Here is an 18,014-nt window from a genome sequence, read left to right as displayed (position 1 = left end):
CACACACACACACACACACACACACACACACACACACACACACACACACACACACACACACACACACACACACACACACACACACACACACACACACACACACACACACCTTTACAGTCTAATACTCTCAGAATAGTTTTCTGGCTTGACCCCCCCTCACACATGCACACCCACACACTCGTGTTAGGCCGTGGGTACACCCCTTGTCTCATGCGGTCCGAGTGGAGCTGAGTTGGCAGCTCTTAATAGGATTAGCTGATAAGGGTCGTAGGTCAGTCAGAAGTCTGTGGAGCTGAATTCCTGACTTCAGATCCCCCACACCGGGCCACATTCCAACTCTACAACAATGCTGACTTCAGATCCCCCACTCAAGGACACATTCCATTTTTACCGTTAGCACCCTTCCCCTAGCCCAGGGCTAATCAAACCTTGAGGTTTGCAGCACTGCTGGTTTTCATCCTTCCCATCTAATCTGGGTCTGTTTCTGATTTGTTGACACTTTCCATTTCTACCCATAGACCCTTTCCCTTTACCAGAATGTATCGTTTGGTGAGGGCTGCACAATACTACTTATTTTTTAAATCAGAAACATACCCTGCCTGGATCACCCTCAATCACCCTCCAATGGTTAACGGGTGGATCATAAGACTCATAAAGGCCATATGTGCTGCTCAGGATCAAACTGTCCACTTACTACCTCGTTAAGAGCTGCCTCGTTAAGAGCTGCCTCATTAAGGGTAATTAGCCTCACAGTGTTTCTAATGGTTTATAATGAGGGTCAATATGGCTGCGTTTAGACAAGCAGCCTAATTTTTTTCCGACAAATTGGTCTTTTGACCAATCACATCAGACCTTTTCACATCAGATCTTTTTCAGAGCTGACCTGATTGGTCAAAAGACCAATTCATGAAAAAAATATCACAATTGGGCTGCCTGTGTAAACGCAGGCTAAGAAGCAGTTTCTCATGTTAAATTGCTGTACTTCCTCAAGAGAGATTCTCACATGAATAGCTCACATTTCTGTCCTGTTCTATTCCTTGCACATGGTGAGCACTCAGAGAGAGATGCACATAGAGAGTTACAGAATGTTAAACAAGCCCAATGTGTAACTCTAATCAGAGATATTTCAGTTATAAACCATTTGTATGGTATTTACTGTATTGTAGCCTACATGTATTTGTACTGTATTGCTGCCCTGTCTGAGCAGCTGAACTGAGCCATGGGATGGCTCATATGGGCTGCCACAGGAGGCCAGTGTTTTCTACAGAGCTCACAAACTCACACAGGGCACCACCTTCCCATTAACCTTCTCCTATTTCCCTTCAGGAGACTGAACAGATTTGGCATGGGTCCTCAGATCCTCAAAAGGTTCAAAAGCTGCAACATTGAGAGCAATCTGACTGGTTGCATCACTGCCTGGTACGGCAACTGCTCGGCCTCCAACCGCAAGGCACTACAGAGGGTAGTGCGTACGGCCCAGTACATCACTGGAGCTAAGCTGCCTGCCATCCAGGACCTCTACACCAGGCGGTGTCAGAGGAAGGCCCTAAAAATTGTCAATGACCCCAGCCACCCCAGTCATAGACTGTTCTCTCTGCTACCGCATGGCAAGCGGTATCGGAGCACCAAGTCTAGGTCCAAAAGGCTTCTTAACAGCTTTTACCCCAAGCCATAAGACTCCTGAACAGGTAATCAAATGGCTACCCGGACTATTTGCATTGTGTCACACCGCAGTGACGCCTGCTGCTACTCTCTTTTTATTATCTATGCATAATCACTTTAACTATACCTACATGTACATATTACCCCGATTGCCCCCACACATTGACTCTGTACTGGTACCCCCCTATATAGCCATGCTACTGTTGTTTTCACTGTTATTTTCCTTTTTTCTTTACTTATCTATTGTTTCCATAATACCTATTTTTTACTTAAAAATTGCACTGTTGGTTAGGACTTGTAAGTAAGCATTTCACAGGTCTACACCTGTTGTATTCGGCGCACGTGACAAATAAACTTTGATTTGATTTGATGACAAAACAGCCCTGACCCTGAACCGCCCCTATTCCCTTCCACTAGATCCCTACAGCAGCTCTGCCATATCTGATCCCTTCAGGTGTGAATACAACAGGAAGGTAGAGCCTTGGGGAAGGGGCTTGGGGTTGTTTCTGGTCAGCCTGTGGTGTAAACATAGAAACATGTGAGACCCCATAGTAAACAATAATAATAACAGCAATAGCATGATAAGAACACAAACCATACAGGATGAGTTAACATTGCTGGGGAAAGGGAGGGGATGGATATCGGAGGTAGAACTCTGTACAAACTGTAGAAAGACTGTAGAACTCACTGATCCTATGTACAGTCTTGGCCAAAGGTTTTGAGAATGACACAAATTAACATTTTCACAAAGTCTGCTGCCTCAGTTTGTATGATGGCAATTTGCATATACTCCAGAATGTTATGAAGAGTGATCAGATGAAATGCAATTAATTGCAAAGTCCCTCTTTGCCATGCAAATGAACGGAATCCCCCAAAAACATTTCCACTGCATTTCAGCCCTGCCACAAAAGGACAAGCTGACATCATGTCAGTGATTCTCTCGTTAACACAGGTGTGAGTGTTGACGAGGACAAGGCTGGAGATCACTCTGTCATGCTGATTGAGTTTGAATAACAGACTGGAAGCTTCAAAAGGAGGGTGGTGCTTGGAATCATTGCTCTTCCTCTGTCAACCATGGTTACCTGCAAGGAAACACGTGCTGTCATCATTGCTTTGCACAAAAATGGCTTCACAGGCAAGGATATTGCTGCCAGTAAGATTGCACCTAAATCAACCATTTATCGGATCATCAAGAACTTCAAGGAGAGCGGTTCAATTGTTGTGAAGAAGGATTCAGGGCGCCCAAGAAAGTCCAGCAAGCGCCAGGACCGTCTCCTAAAGTTGATTCAGCTGCGGGACCGGGGCACCCCCAGTATAGAGCTTGCTCAGGAATGGCAGCAGGCAGGTGTGAGTGCATCTGCACGCACAGTGAGGTGAAGACTTTTGGAGGATGGGCTGGTGTCAAGAAGGGCAGCAAAGAAGCCACTTCTCTCCAGAAAAAACATCAGGGACAGACTGATATTCTGCAAAAGGTACAGGGATTGGACTGCTGAGGACTGGGGTAAAGTACTTTTCTCTGATGAATCCTCTTTCCGATTGTTTGGGGCATCTGGAAAAAAGCTTGTCCGGAGAAGACAAGGTGAGCGCTACCATCAGTCCTGTGTCACGCCAACAGTAAGGCATCCTGAGACCATTCATGTGTGGGGTTGCTTCTCAGCCAAGGGAGTGGGCTCACTCACAATTTTGCCTAAGAACACAGCCATGAATAAAAAATGGTACCAACACATCCCCCGAGAGCAACTTCTCCCAACCATCCAGGAACAGTTTGGTGACGAACAATGCCTTTTCCAGCATGATGGAGCACCTTGCCATAATGCAAATGTGACAACTAAGTTGCTTGGGGAACAAAACATCCATATTTTGGGTCCATGGCCAGAAAACTCCCCAGACCTTGATCCCATTGAGAACTTGTGGTCAATCCTCAAGAGGCAGATGGGCAAACAAAACCCCACAAATTCTGACAAATTCCAAGCATTGACTACGCAAGAATGGGCTGCCATCAGTCAGGATGTGGCCCAGAAGTTATTTGACAGCATGCCAGGGCGGATTGCAGAGGTCTTGAAAAAGAAGGGTCAACACTGCAAATATTGACTCTTTGCATCAACTTCATGTAATTGTCAATAAAAGCCTTTGACACTTATGAAATGCTTGTAATTATACTTCAGTATTCCATAGTAACATCTGACAAAAATATCTAAAGACACTGAGACCACAAACTTTGTGGAAATTAATATTTGTGTCATTCTCAAAACTTTTGGCCACGACTGTACTAACCAGACCCATAAGGCTCTCTTCCTATGTAGATACTGCGGCTGTTGAAGCAGAATACACTCACTCACTGACTTATTGACATTGAACAGAAAGGTAAATACTGACTGCACTTAAATGAGCTCATCTGATTCAAAGGAGTACATCAACCCGACACATTTTTATAACACTAGTAGCCTTTCCCCTGAGAAAAGGTGCATAGCTGAGTATACTCAGAACTCAAACTGCTGTTTGATCTTTCACACACAAGGAAGGATACCGAACTGAATGGCCTCAAATCATAAGAGAGCACGAGTTAACTGAATGACGACACAGTCCCCAGAGAGGGATAATCTGAGCCACTGTGATTAAAGATGGACGGACAGATACATGTTATTTAATTAAAGGCTCTGACTTAAAAGTGTAGTTCACCGCAAATTATGAAATTACTTATGTGTTTCCTTACCTTGAATGTACTCTATGGGCCAGGAGAAATTCGGATCCACACTCTGGGTGCAACTAATCCACTCTCAAATAACTAAATCACATACAGCAGAGGTATTGGTACCTTCCCCACAGAGAGGTAGAAGTAATTCAACCTGGGGAGGATACAGAGATACCTTGATACAGATTGACTGAACTAGAGATACCAGAGATGAAAACCTGCTCCAGAGCACTCAGGACCTCAAACTGGGGCGAAGGTTCACCTTCCAACAGGACAACGACCCTAAGCACACAGCCAAGACAACGCAGCAGTGGCTTCGGGACAAGTCTCTGAATGTCCTTGAGTGGCACAGTCAGAGCCCGGACTTGAACCTGATTGAACATCTCTGGAGATACCTGAAAATAGCTGTGCAGCGACGCTCCCGATCCAACCTGACAGAGCTTAAGAGAATCTGCAGGGAAGAATGGGAGAAACTCCCCAAATACAGGTGTGCCAAGCTTGTAGCGTCATACAAAAGAAGACTCGAGGCTGTAATTGCTGCCAAAGGTGCTTCATCAAAGTACTGAGTAAAGGGTCTGAATACTTGTGTATATGTGATATTTCCGTTTAGTTTTTTTATGCATTTGCAAAAAATTCTAAAAAACAGTTTTTGCATTGTCATTATGGGGTATCGTGTGTAGATTGATGAGGGGAAAAAACGATTGAATCCATTTTAGAATAAGGCTGTAACGTAACAAAATGTGGAAAAAGTCAAGGTGTCTGAATACGTTCCGAATGTACTGCATATACAAAAGTATGTGGACACCCCTTCAAATTAGTGGATTCGGATATTTCAGCCACACCTGTTGCTGACAGGTGTATAACATCGAGCCCACAGTCATGCAATTTCCATAGACAAACATTGGAAGTAGAATGGCCTTACTGGAGAGCTCAGTAACTTTCAATGTGGCACTGTCATAGCATGTCGCCTTTCCAACGAGTCAGTTCATCAAATTTCTGCTCTGCTAGAGCTGCCCCGGTCAACTGTAAGTGCTGTTATTGTGAAGTGGAAAGTCTTGGAGCAACAACGGCTCAGCCACGAGGTGGTAGGCCACACAAGCTCATAGAATGGGACCAACGAATGCTGAAGCGCATAGCGCGTAAAAATAATCTGTCCTGGGTTGCAACAGTCACTATCGAGTTACAAACTGCCTCTGGAAGCAACTTCAGCACAATAACTGTTCTTCGGGAGCTTAATGAAAGGGGTTTCCATGGCCGAGCATCTGCACACAAGCCTAAGATCAACATGCGCAATGCCAAGTGTCGGATGGAGTGGTGTAAAGCTTGCCGCCATTGGACTCTGGAGCAGTGGAAACGCGTTCTCTGGAGTGATGAATCACACTTCACCATCTGGCAGTCCGACGGACGAATCTGGAATTGGCAAATGCCAGGAGAACGCTACCTGCCACAATGTAAAGTGCCAACTGTTAAGATTGGTGGAGGAGGAATAATGGTCTAGGGCGTTTTTTTATGGTTCTGGCTAGGCCCCTTAGTTCCATTGAATGGAAATCTTAACGCACAGTATACAATGACATTCTAGACGATTCTGTGCTTCTAACTTTGTGGCAACAGTTTGGTGAAAGCCCTTTCCTGTTTCAGCATGACACACAAAGCAAGGTCCATACAGAAATGATCTGTCGAGATCGGTGTGGAAGAACTTGACTGGCCTGCATAGAGCCCTGACCTCAACCACATCGAACACCTTTGGGATGAATTGGAACGCCGACTGCAAGCCAGTCCTAATCGCCTAACATCAGTGCCCGACCTCACTAATGCTCTTGTGGCTGAATCGAAGCAAGTTCCCGCAGCAATGTTCCAACATCTAGTGGAAAGCCTTCCCAGAAGAGTGGAGGCTGTTATAGCAGCAAAGGGTGGACCAACTCCATATTAATGCCCATGATTTTGGAATTAGATTTTCGACAAGTAGGTGTCCACATACTTTTTTGTAATTTAGTGTGCCTTGATACAGATCGACTGTAATAAAGAGACCAGCGACAGAGTCTAGAACAGAGATACCTTGATAAAGACTGACAGAACTACAGATACTATAGACTACAACAGAGATACCTTGATACAGATGGACTGAACTGCCTTCTGTTCCTTGGTTTTGTTCAAGTTGACCAGGCTGTACACCTTCTTCATGCTGTCAGAACAAACGCCTTCCACCACACAAAGACTGTATTTAACCGTGGACTGACCGTGCTCGACTGTGACCTGACCGCGTTTGATTTGAAGGTTCAGGGATAAAGGCTTGCTAAGCTAACACACTGAGAGGCGCTACACCCTATGCTCTCAGGCCCAGGTTACTGGTACATACAGTATGTAGGACCTTAATTTGATCCAGTTTGCTACAGCAGGAAAATAATCATGCAGCAACAGGAAATGTGAATTATTATGAGGATTATAATTAATGGACATTTTTTTGTAGGGGTTGATACATTTTTCATTAGGGAAAATCAAGTCCATCTTTTGTCCTTGACAAAGTGGAAATTACAAACTTAAAAAGCCTTTCTAAACTGTGAATACACTGAATACACGAATACACATGAATTGCATTTCCTGCCGTGCAGGGAAATTCTCAAATTAAGATCCTACATCTGTTAGAGGAGGCAGGTGAGAGGAGAGACAGAAGAGAGGAAAAGGAGTGGGCCAAAGAAGAAAAGAGCCTTTGTGAGCTGAGAAGACGGGAGGAGCGGTTCCAGGATGGAGGGCTGGTAAAGAAAGAGGGAGAGAAGGAGGGGAGGTATGGAGGCAGGGAGAGAGTTCATACAGGATCACTTGAAGCCTGTAATGAATATGAATAACGTTTGGAGTGTTCTCTGATTCCCAAGCATAAACATAAAAAACACAGAAGTGTGTGTGCATGTGAGTTTGTGTGTGTCTCTGAGTGTATCAGAATTCCCAGCTAGCACATTTAGTTCCCTGGAATTTGTGGGAACGCATGTTTTTGGTTTCAGATTGGTTGTTGGAACGAAGCCATATGTTTCCAGACCAGTAAAACTGAACGTTTTTGAAATGTTCTGAGAGTAGAAAGTAAAATATTGCCTTTTCTGTGAACCTTTATTTTTAAGTTGCAGGGAAGTTCTGAGAATGTTTTACTCTGATTCCTTGTACTCTGATTCCTTGTAACGATATGAGAATGGAAATTATAGGTTATTTGGATGTTTTTGAATAACTTCCTTAAAACTTTCACAGAATTGTTCAATAATAACACTGCTATCTTGTTTTGGGGTAGGGCACATGGAAATTATTTTCCTTAGGAATTAATCATGCAAATTCATTTATTTTTTATTGTGACATGGCATCAGTGAGATTCTAACTTATAATCTTAGGTTGTCTATCCATGGAAATACACTGCTCAAAAAAATAAAGGGAACACTTAAACAACACAATGTAACTCCAAGTCAATCACACTTCTGTGAAATCAAACTGTCCAATTAGGAAGCAACACTGATTGACAATAAATTTCACATGCTGTTGTGCAAATGGAATAGACAAAAGGTGGAAATTATAGGCAATTAGCAAGACACCCCCAAAAAAGGAGTGATTCTGCAGGTGGTGACCACAGACCACTTCTCAGTTCCTATGCTTCCTGGCTGATGTTTTGGTCACTTTTGAATGCTGGCGGTGCTCTCACTCTAGTGGTAGCATGAGACGGAGTCTACAACCCACACAAGTGGCTCAGGTAGTGCAGTTCATCCAGGATGGCACATCAATGCGAGCTGTGGCAAAAAGGTTTGCTGTGTCTGTCAGCGTAGTGTCCAGAGCATGGAGGCGCTACCAGGAGACAGGCCAGTACATCAGGAGACGTGGAGGAGGCCGTAGGAGGGCAACAACCCAGCAGCAGGACCGCTACCTCCGCCTTTGTGCAAGGAGGTGCACTGCCAGAGCCCTGCAAAATGACCTCCAGCAGGCCACAAATGTGCATGTGTCAGCATATGGTCTCACAAGGGGTCTGAGGATCTCATCTCGGTACCTAATGGCAGTCAGGCTACCTCTGGCGAGCACATGGAGGGCTGTGCGGCCCCACAAAGAAATGCCACCCCACACCATGACTGACCCACCGCCAAACCGGTCATGCTGGAGGATGTTGCAGGCAGCAGAACGTTCTCCACGGCGTCTCCAGACTCTGTCACGTCTGTCACATGTGCTCATGTGCTCAGTGTGAACCTGCTTTCATCTGTGAAGAGCACAGGGCGCCAGTGGCGAATTTGCCAATCTTGGTGTTCTCTGGCAAATGCCAAACGTCCTGCACGGTGCTGGGCTGTAAGCACAACCCCCACCTGTGGACGTCGGGCCCTCATACCACCCTCATGGAGTCTGTTTCTGACCGTTTGAGCAGACACATGCACATTTGTGGCCTGCTGGAGGTCATTTTGCAGGGCTCTGGCAGTGCACCTCCTTGCACAAAGGCGGAGGTAGCGGTCCTGCTGCTGGGTTGTTGCCCTCCTACGGCCTCCTCCACGTCTCCTGATGTACTGGCCTGTCTCCTGGTAGCGCCTCCATGCTCTGGACACTACGCTGACAGACACAGCAAACCTTTTTGCCACAGCTCGCATTGATGTGCCATCCTGGATGAACTGCACTACCTGAGCCACTTGTGTGGGTTGTAGACTCCGTCTCATGCTACCACTAGAGTGAGAGCACCGCCAGCATTCAAAAGTGACCAAAACATCAGCCAGGAAGCATAGGAACTGAGAAGTGGTCTGTGGTCACCACCTGCAGAATCACTCCTTTTTTGGGGGTGTCTTGCTAATTGCCTATAATTTCCACCTTTTGTCTATACCATTTGCACAACAGCATGGGAAATTTATTGTCAATCAGTGTTGCTTCCTAATTGGACAGTTTGATTTCACAGAAGTGTGATTGACTTGGAGTTACATTGTGTTGTTTAAGTGTTCCCTTTATTTTTTTGAGCAGTGTAGTTCACTGCACCACCAGGATGGAGCTAGCATATGTAACACACAGTATATGAACCCAGGTCTCCCACAGGAAGAACCAACATCTTAAACCATTAGACCAAGACGAAATTCCCTCTTGGGTGGAGGGCAGACACTGGTTTTGAAGTTCTCAGGTGGGGCTACCACATCACGTGACCATGACCGACTCATGTCCGCTACACATGCCTTGTTTTTTTACGCATACAAAGCTGTTCATTTTAGTCTATTCAAACAGACCCCATTTCAAAAGAAATAAGCACTCAGTGATCCAGTGTGACCAATTAGTGGGTGTGGCCAACATACCTGAACACATGCTGGGGGATAGAGATAGTTTTGTTGATGCTGAGAACAGAATGTATATGTTTTTATATAACATTCTTTGATGATCTCTGAACGTTACTAAAGCTGTCTTGTGCTTTTTATGGAAAGTTTTCTTAACGTTCTCTGAACAATTTGAGAACATTACTTTAAATAGAACCATGAGGAAACCTGTGGGAAATGTTATGCTGAAGTACTGAAATTACCTAGAAGAATGTTGTTTCTTAAAATTTTCTGAACTATTTGAGAACATTCCCAATGTCAAACCAGTTGGAGAATGTTCCTAGAACATTATAATTTGTAAAATTAAATGTATCCAACGTTCTGTTAAAGTAATGAAATACCAAGATTTTCTTTTTGTTGTTGACCATTTTCTAAGATTTTCTCAGAATGTTCCAAATCCAAGCAACTATCCTGCACCATTCCCAGAAAAAAAAGCATAGGACAACCACGCTCTTACAAAGCTCAAAATATGGTTCTCAGAACATTATGTGCTACCTGGGTTGTGTCTGTGTGTGTCTAAAGGAAAGGTGTGGAAAAACAAACACAAGCATGTTCAAACACAGAAACCATGGACAATTACACACACACATAAACTGTGAGAGCTCACTTGTCCCAGTGACTACTCTTATTCTTGCTAGTTGTGGAAGGGGAGCGCGCTCTCTCTCTCTGCATGCTGGGAGTGTTTGGTGCATGCTGGGAATTTTATGAGCGAGTGCGAGTGGTGTCTGGGGTTAGTTTTCTTGCACCCTATCACACATACCGGGCATCTACTCCACTGCTTGGGAAACTAGCCTGAACCTCCTCCTGTACCTCATTGCTCATAATGGAGAGGGATGTGGCAGAGGGGAGTCAGGGGTCTGTGGCCTCAGTTGAGGAGGATCAGGAGAAGGATATGGATATTTCTGATATCCCTGCTGATATGATAGAAGCTGTCAATGACTCAATTTACAATCTAGATGAGGTAAATGGGTTCCTAGACCAGACTTTTGGGAAATCTGTTAAATTGCCAGATTTTTTGTTGTTGTTGATAAGTTTGTGAGGTCAGCTGTGGTGTTACAGAAGACAGTGTGGTTAGACCAGTTGAGTGTGAAGAAGCGTTTCCACTTGAGGGAATTTGTTACTGCTGTCACGGCAACAAAAGGTAGTGGGAAATGTGGTAAGGTTAAGAGAAACATAAAACAATGATAATTATCATGTCTCATAGGGTGCTTATTTCTCTTTGTCTGGTTTCTCTGTGGTTTCTCTGTTTTTCCTTTCTTTTTTCTATATGGTGGTACTAAGGGTAGGTTCTCTCAATATTAATGGGGGAAGGGACAGGAATAAGAGGGCTTGGGTATTAGAAGTAATAAAACAGAAAAGGCTTAAAACCTCTCTGGGATATGTGGGACGGTAGCGTCCCACCTGGCCAACATCCAGTGAAAATGTAGAGCGCCAAATTCAAATAAATTACTTTAAAATTTTACTTTCGTGAAATCACACATTCAATATACCAAATTAAAGCTACACTTGTTGTGAATCCAGCCAACGTGTCAGATTTCAAAAATGCTTTACGGCGAAAGCAAACAATGCTATTATTTGAGGATAGCAACCAAGCAAACAAACACAGACCATCATATTTCAACCCTCCAGGCGCGACACAAAACGCAGAAATAAAGATATAATTCATGCCTTACCTTTGACGAGCTTCTTCTGTTGGCACTCCAATATGTCCCATAAACATCACAAATGGTCCTTTTGTTCGATTAATTCCGTCGATATATATCCAAAATGTCCATTTATTTGGCGCGTTTGATCCAGAAAAACACTGGTTCCAACTTGCACAACGTGACTACAAAATATCTCAAAAGTTACCTGTAAGCATTGTCCTAACATTTCAAAATACTTTTGTAATACAACTTTAGGTATTTTGTAACGTAAATAATCGATAAAATTGAAGACGGGATGATCTGTGTTCAATACCGGAGGAATACAATGTGTAGCATGCTTTCTGGTCACGCGCCTCTAACAAACAGTACACTTCACTGGAGCCTCATTCTGAACATGGCTACTTCTTCATTTCTCAAAGGAAAAACCTCAACCAATTTCTAAAGACTGTTGACATCCAGTGGAAGCGATAGGAACTGCAGGAAGGTTCCTTAGAAATCTGGATTCCCAATGAATACCCATTGAAAAGAGAGTGACCTCAAAAAAAAAAAAATATCTGAATGGTTTGTCCTCTGGGTTTTGCCTGCCAAATAAGTTCTGTTATAGTCACAGACAAGATTCAAACAGTTTTAGAAACCTCAGAGTGTTTTCTATCCAATACTACTAATAATATGCATATATTAGCATCTGGGACTGAGTAGGAGGCAGTTTACTCTGGGCACGCTTTTCATCCAAACGTGAAAATACTGCCCCCCATCCAAGAGAAGTTTAAATTTAGTTTATCTACAGGAGACACATAGTGATGAGGCTAATGAGGTTGACTGGGGTATGTGTTGGGAGGGGCAGCATATACTCAGTCATGGTACTAATATCATTGCCAGGGTGGCAATTTTGTTTTCCTCAGGCTTAGGGGTGACTGTGGTATCTACAACAGAGATCTTTCATATTTTTTATGTTTATGCTCCTAATGAGGGTACAGAGCGTATTGCTGTATTTGATCAAATAAAGGAAACCTTAAAACTTCTTGTCAATATGGGGGCACTGTTTTCACTTTGTAAAAAATCCTGCCCAAATTAAACTGCCTCGTACTCTATTCTAGATCGTACAATATGCATATTATTATTACTATTGGATAGGAAACACTCTCAAGTTTCTAAAACCGTTTGAATTATATTTGTGAGTAAAACAGAACTCATTTTGCAGCAAACCTCCTGACAGGAAGTGAAAAATCTGAAATCGAGGCTCTGTTCCAGGGCCTTCCTATTCATTTTCTTGAAATCTATGGATATACATGCACTTCATACGCCTTCCACTAGATGTCAACAGGCAGTGGGAGGTGGAATGGGGTGTCTAGCTTGATCTGAGGTCGAACAAGAGCTCTTGGAATGACGTGACCACTATTTCCTTTGTCGCGGGAAGGACATCAGCATTGGCTTCTGAAAAACGTTCGGTATAGACGGCTAATATCTCCGGCTTTGATATTATTTGATACATGTGATAATATCATCGTAAAGTATGTTTTTTCAATATAGTTTTATCAGATTATTCAACGTTTATCAGGAGTTTTGGAGTTTTCCGTTCTCTGCGTTAGGTGAAGATGGACATCTTCGCGCCACTTGGTTAGCTAAGGTTGCTAATTCGACAGGAGAAGAGGACATTCTAAAACCAAACAACAATTTATTCTGGACAAAGGACTCCTTGTACAAGATTCTGATGGAAGCTCAGCAAAAGTAAGAACCATTTATGATGCTATTTCGTATTTCTGTGGAAAATGTTTAGTCGTATTTTCCTTCCTTTTTGCGGGCGCTGTCTCGCTATAACGTAAGCTGTTTGTTATGGTAAAGTTATTTTAAAAAATCTAACACGGCGATTGCATTAAGAACTAGTTTATCTTTCATTTGCTGTCCAACATGTATTTTTTAGTTTATGATGAGTTATTTGGTCAGATTAGGTGAGTGTCAGAAATATATCCGGAGATTCTGGGAAAAAGTTGCTACATTTTCACAATGTATAACCACGGTTTTCAGCTCAAAATATGCACATTTTCGAACAAAACATAAGTGTATTGTATAACCTGATGTTATAGGACTGTCATCTGATGAAGTTGGTCAAGGTTAGTGATTAATTTTATATCTTTTGCTGTTTTTTTGAGATCGCTACCTTTGCGGTGAATGAATGCGGTTGTGTGTTTGGCTATTGTGGTAAGCTAATATAATGCTATATTGTGTTTTTGCTGTAAAAAATCTGAAATATTGGCTGGATTCACAAGATGTTTATCTTTCATTTGCTGTACACCATGTATTTTTCATAAATGTTTTATGATGAGTATTTAGGTATTTGACGTTGCTCTCTGTAATTATTCTTGCTGCTTCGGTGCTATTTGTGATTGTAGCTGCAATGTAAAACTATGATTTATACCTCAAAAATGCAAATTTTCGAACAAAACATAGATTTATTGTATAACATGTTATTTCTTGGTTAGTGACTAATTATATCTCTATTTGGTCAGTTTTGTGATAGCTACCTATGCGGTAAAAAAATTGTGAAAATATGCGGTTGAGTCTTTTGCTATTGTGGTTAGCTAATAGAAATACATATTGTGTTTTCGCTGTAAAACATTTTAAAAATCGGAAATGATGGCTGGATTCACAAGATGTGTATCTTTCATTTGCTGTATTGGACTTGTGATTTCATGATATTTATATGCTAGTATTTACTTGTGGCGCTATGCTAGGCTATGCTAGTCAGCTTTTTTACTGATGAGGATGCTCCCGGATCAGGGATGGTGATGAAGTAGAGGTTAAGACAGTGTGACCAAGAGAGGTGTATGGTTTTAGGGGGGGACTGGAACTGTACTGTAGATTTTACTGTTGATCGCACTGCTGAAGAACTTCACCTGCGGTCAGCAATTTGTCTGTCTGGTCTACTAACTGAGCTTGAGCTTTCTGATGTGTGGAGAGTAAGACATACAAAAGTTAGGCAGTACACATGGCTAAAAGTTAATGAAGGTTGTGTCAGTGCAGCAAGGTTAGACAGGTTGTATGTATCTGAGCAGTACTGTGGTAGGGTAGTAAGGTGTGACATTACTCCTGTGGGTTTTTTTGATCACCTTATATTGTTACTGTTGATATTGTCCTGTCCACGAAGGTCATCACCTTATTGATATTTTCATGTTAAGTTATTACATGATGCCAAGTCTTGTGAAAAGTGTTTGATGTTTTGGGAAAAATTGAGGGTTATTACATTGAATTTTGAGTCCTTGAGACAATGGTGGGAGGTTGGGAAGGCCCAAATATGTGTGTTTTGTCAACAGTATACTGCTCTGTCTAGTATTGAAGTTAAAGAGACTACCAGGGCCCTTGAACAGGACATAGAATCTACTGAATTGAAGTTGCTCACTCAGAATGACCCCGGACTAGTCATTAACTTACAGGACAAGAGACATGAACTGAGGTCGTTTTTACATGAAAGAGTGAAGGGTGTCTTGATTAGGTCTCGCTTTGCTACCCTCAAGGATATGGATGCTGCTAGGACTTTTCTTTTAACCACTAGGACAGTCAACATTGCAACGCAAACAGATGGTCTGCCTTCGTCTCCCTGATGGCAAGGTGACCACGGACAACGGTGAGATGCGGCAACATGCCGTGGATTTCTACTCTGACCTCTATAAGTCAGAGGATTGTGATCCTCTGTGTGCTGAAGAGTTGTTACATGGACTTCCTCAATTGGACCCTGAGCAGGGAGCTGCTCTGGACTCTGACATTACTCTGCAGGAGCTGTCCACTGCAGTTATAAAGCTCTCGTCAGGCCGAGCCCCACCAGGGATGTGGCTTTATGAAGAGCCTATTTTTTATAACACTGTCATCCAGTCCTGTGCTATGGGTTCAGCCAGCCTACGTTCATGCCTGTTAGGTGTGGGGTGTACCAAGCTGGGTCGTCTGATACGGAGCAGGAGCAGATCGTTGGAAGAGCTGGGAGAAAGAGCGGGGATCCAATCATCTCGGCTACTGAGGATGGTCGTAGCTGAGGCCTGCAATTCCTTGCCAGTACTTCATCGGCACTATGTGACTGATACTTACAATTCTGATCGGTGGACGGAGGGTCTGGATTATGTGTTCCCTGTGCTGAATGTTAGTGCTGCTGCGGGGGCATTAGAAGAGGACGTGGGGATGCTGCTTTCCTTCAATATCCTGGAGTTGGGAGAGTTCAACGCAGTGGGAAAGAAGGCCATGTACATAATGGGTAAAAGTGTCCTGTGCTTCTTCCCTGGAAGGGGTAAAATCTATGAGTGTGTTTGTCCAGGTGCCTCCCCAAAAGGCTGTTGGCGGTCTTTATATAAACTGCCTATTGATAAGAGGACAGCTGACCTCCAATTGAGGATAATACATGGAGCTATAGCCACCAATATTCATCTGGTACACCTGGATCCTACTGTTGGGGAGGGGTGTCCATTCTGTGCTGAGTCTGAAACTCTGGCACATCTATTCTTAGAGTGTCCCAGGTTTGTTGGGATGATTGACCTGATCACTAGTTGGTTCTCAGCTCTGGGAGAAGTTTTCTCTTCCCAATTGTTTATATTTGGGCCAAAGTACAGGTTTAGTCAAAGGGGTATAGTTCTCTTGCTTAACTTTGTGTCAGGGGCAGTTAAATTAGCAATTTGGAAGACACGAAAGAACAGTATTCGGAGACAGGGGTCTGTGGATGTGGTGGGAATGCTGGAGGGGATGTTGGCAGTGAGACTGAGGGTTGAGTTCCCCTATTACAAAATGGTTAATAACATTGGGTTGTTTATGAGTATATGGGGTATTCAGAGGCTGTTGTGTTTAGTTACTGTAGAGGAAGATTTGGTGTTGTGTGTTTAATTGATGTTTAACCATGTTTTTGTTCGTTTGAGTGTTTATTGTGTTGTGGGTTCCCAGACCCAATAAAGTTTTTTAAAACTCAAAACTCTCTCTCCCAAGAATTCAACCATCAACACACATAATTTCCATGATGCTTTGCTCATACAACTAAGGTAAGTAAGGAGGTGCGAAAGGTTTAACCTTAATGTACATCTCTTCTCCTCTTACATTAATTTTCCCCATTATGAACAACAGTCCTGAGAAGGTGACTGTGGGCCCCACGGGGAAATCTGCTGGGACCTGATGTGCTGTACGCCTTTCACCTTTAGGAACGTGGCCATTTCTTGTGGCACAAGCTGCGGACCGTTGTCACTAACAAGTTGGAGTGGCGATCCTCAACCTCTGGACTCTTGCTATGTACATCCACAACCACAAGAAACATTCTGTCTTCGAATGGACCTGCAAAAATTGACGTGTATGCGTTGCCATGCCTCCTCCGGCCAATCCCACGGATAAAGAGGTGCAAGTTGAGGTACATTGGGAACCTTCTGACATGAGGAACTTTGCATTCTGCTTGCAGCAAGTGACGGAATCATAGTATGCAGTCCAAAGATGCTCGTCAGCAGACGATGATCTGGAAAAAGGGTGAACTTCCTCCCGTACAGATACTGGCGAATTTTACGCACTACAAAAACAATGTCTAGGACTTTCCAATCTATCTGTGATTAAATACTTTCTCCTTTGTTCAATGTCCATGATGCGAAAGCGGTCGGTATCTCTTCACCGGAAGGCATGATATGACACACGATTGCACCTACACCATATGGACTAGCATCACAAGGTAGTTGGATGGGCAATGATGGTTCAAAGTGCGTCAGTGGCTCAGATTTTAGGAGTTTCCTTGGTTTTCAAAAATTCTTCCTCACATTGTTCTGTTGATTTCCATGTTTTGTTCTGACAAAGCAACTGATGCAGCAGCTTCAGCTTTGTTGCTAAGCTTGGGATAAAGCATCCGTTGAAAATCAGTAACCCCAGGAAAAAAGGTAGTTGGCTCATGTTCTGTGGAGCTGGGGCGTCCAAGATAGCCTTGACCTTGGACAGAGCCGTGTGAAGGCCTGTGGTGTCGATGCCGTGTCCGAGGTATTCAACCGATGATTAGAAGAATGCACATTTGTCCTTACGAACTCGCAGTCCATAGTCCTTAAGTCTCTGTAAGGTCACATCCAAGTTCAGGAGATGGTCCTCTTCGTCCTTTCCAGTAATGAGGATGTCATTAAGGTAGCATTATACTCATTTGACTTTTCATCCACATACATCTGCAAGTAGGCTTGACAGAGGTTGATTTTGCTGAACTTTGACCCCCAGCTAAACCCGGGAAAAGGTCATTGATGTGTGGTAGAAGATACTGCTCAGCGGACAACACAGGGTTAACTGTGTAATTAAAGTCTCCACATATCCTGATATCCTTCGTACGATGAGTGTTGCCCATTCAACCATGCTGATGGGCTCCAGGACTTTGTTCTTGACTAAAGTGTCCAAGTCAGCCTCGACTTTTGGTCCGATAGCATAAGGTACGAGTCGTGCTTTCAGAAATGTTAGTTTGCTTCACTGTAATGTCCTTCATGCTACCCAGCACTCCATTAAATACATCTCCATGTTTCTTGACGGGTAGGCCTGTGTCTCCATATGTCATTGTACGCACTGATGGCCAGTTTAGTGAGATTTTTCTCCAGCCACAAATGTCCCAGTAGTGATGGATAGTCTCCTTTCACAACATAGTGGCAGCTTTTCAGTTTGTCCATTTAACTGAACTGTGACATCAGTGATGCCTCTCACAGTGACAGATTCACCTGTGTAAGTCTTTAACACGATGTG

The 18,014-nt window shown here is 43.4% G+C and overlaps 1 protein-coding gene across 1 annotated transcript in view; it reads right to left on the bottom strand.

Annotated features, from left to right (window-relative positions):
* LOC139584576 (S-adenosylhomocysteine hydrolase-like protein 1) overlaps positions 1-18,014 on the bottom strand; it is a 40,754-nt gene that overhangs the window by 8,690 nt on the left and 14,050 nt on the right. The gene's annotated exons all lie outside the window — the stretch shown is intronic.

This window comes from Salvelinus alpinus, chromosome 9 (assembly GCF_045679555.1).
Source record: "Salvelinus alpinus chromosome 9, SLU_Salpinus.1, whole genome shotgun sequence".
NCBI lineage: Eukaryota > Metazoa > Chordata > Actinopteri > Salmoniformes > Salmonidae > Salvelinus > Salvelinus alpinus.
Note: the sequence above shows the minus strand (reverse complement) of the source record. Positions and strands in the feature narration are given on the sequence as shown.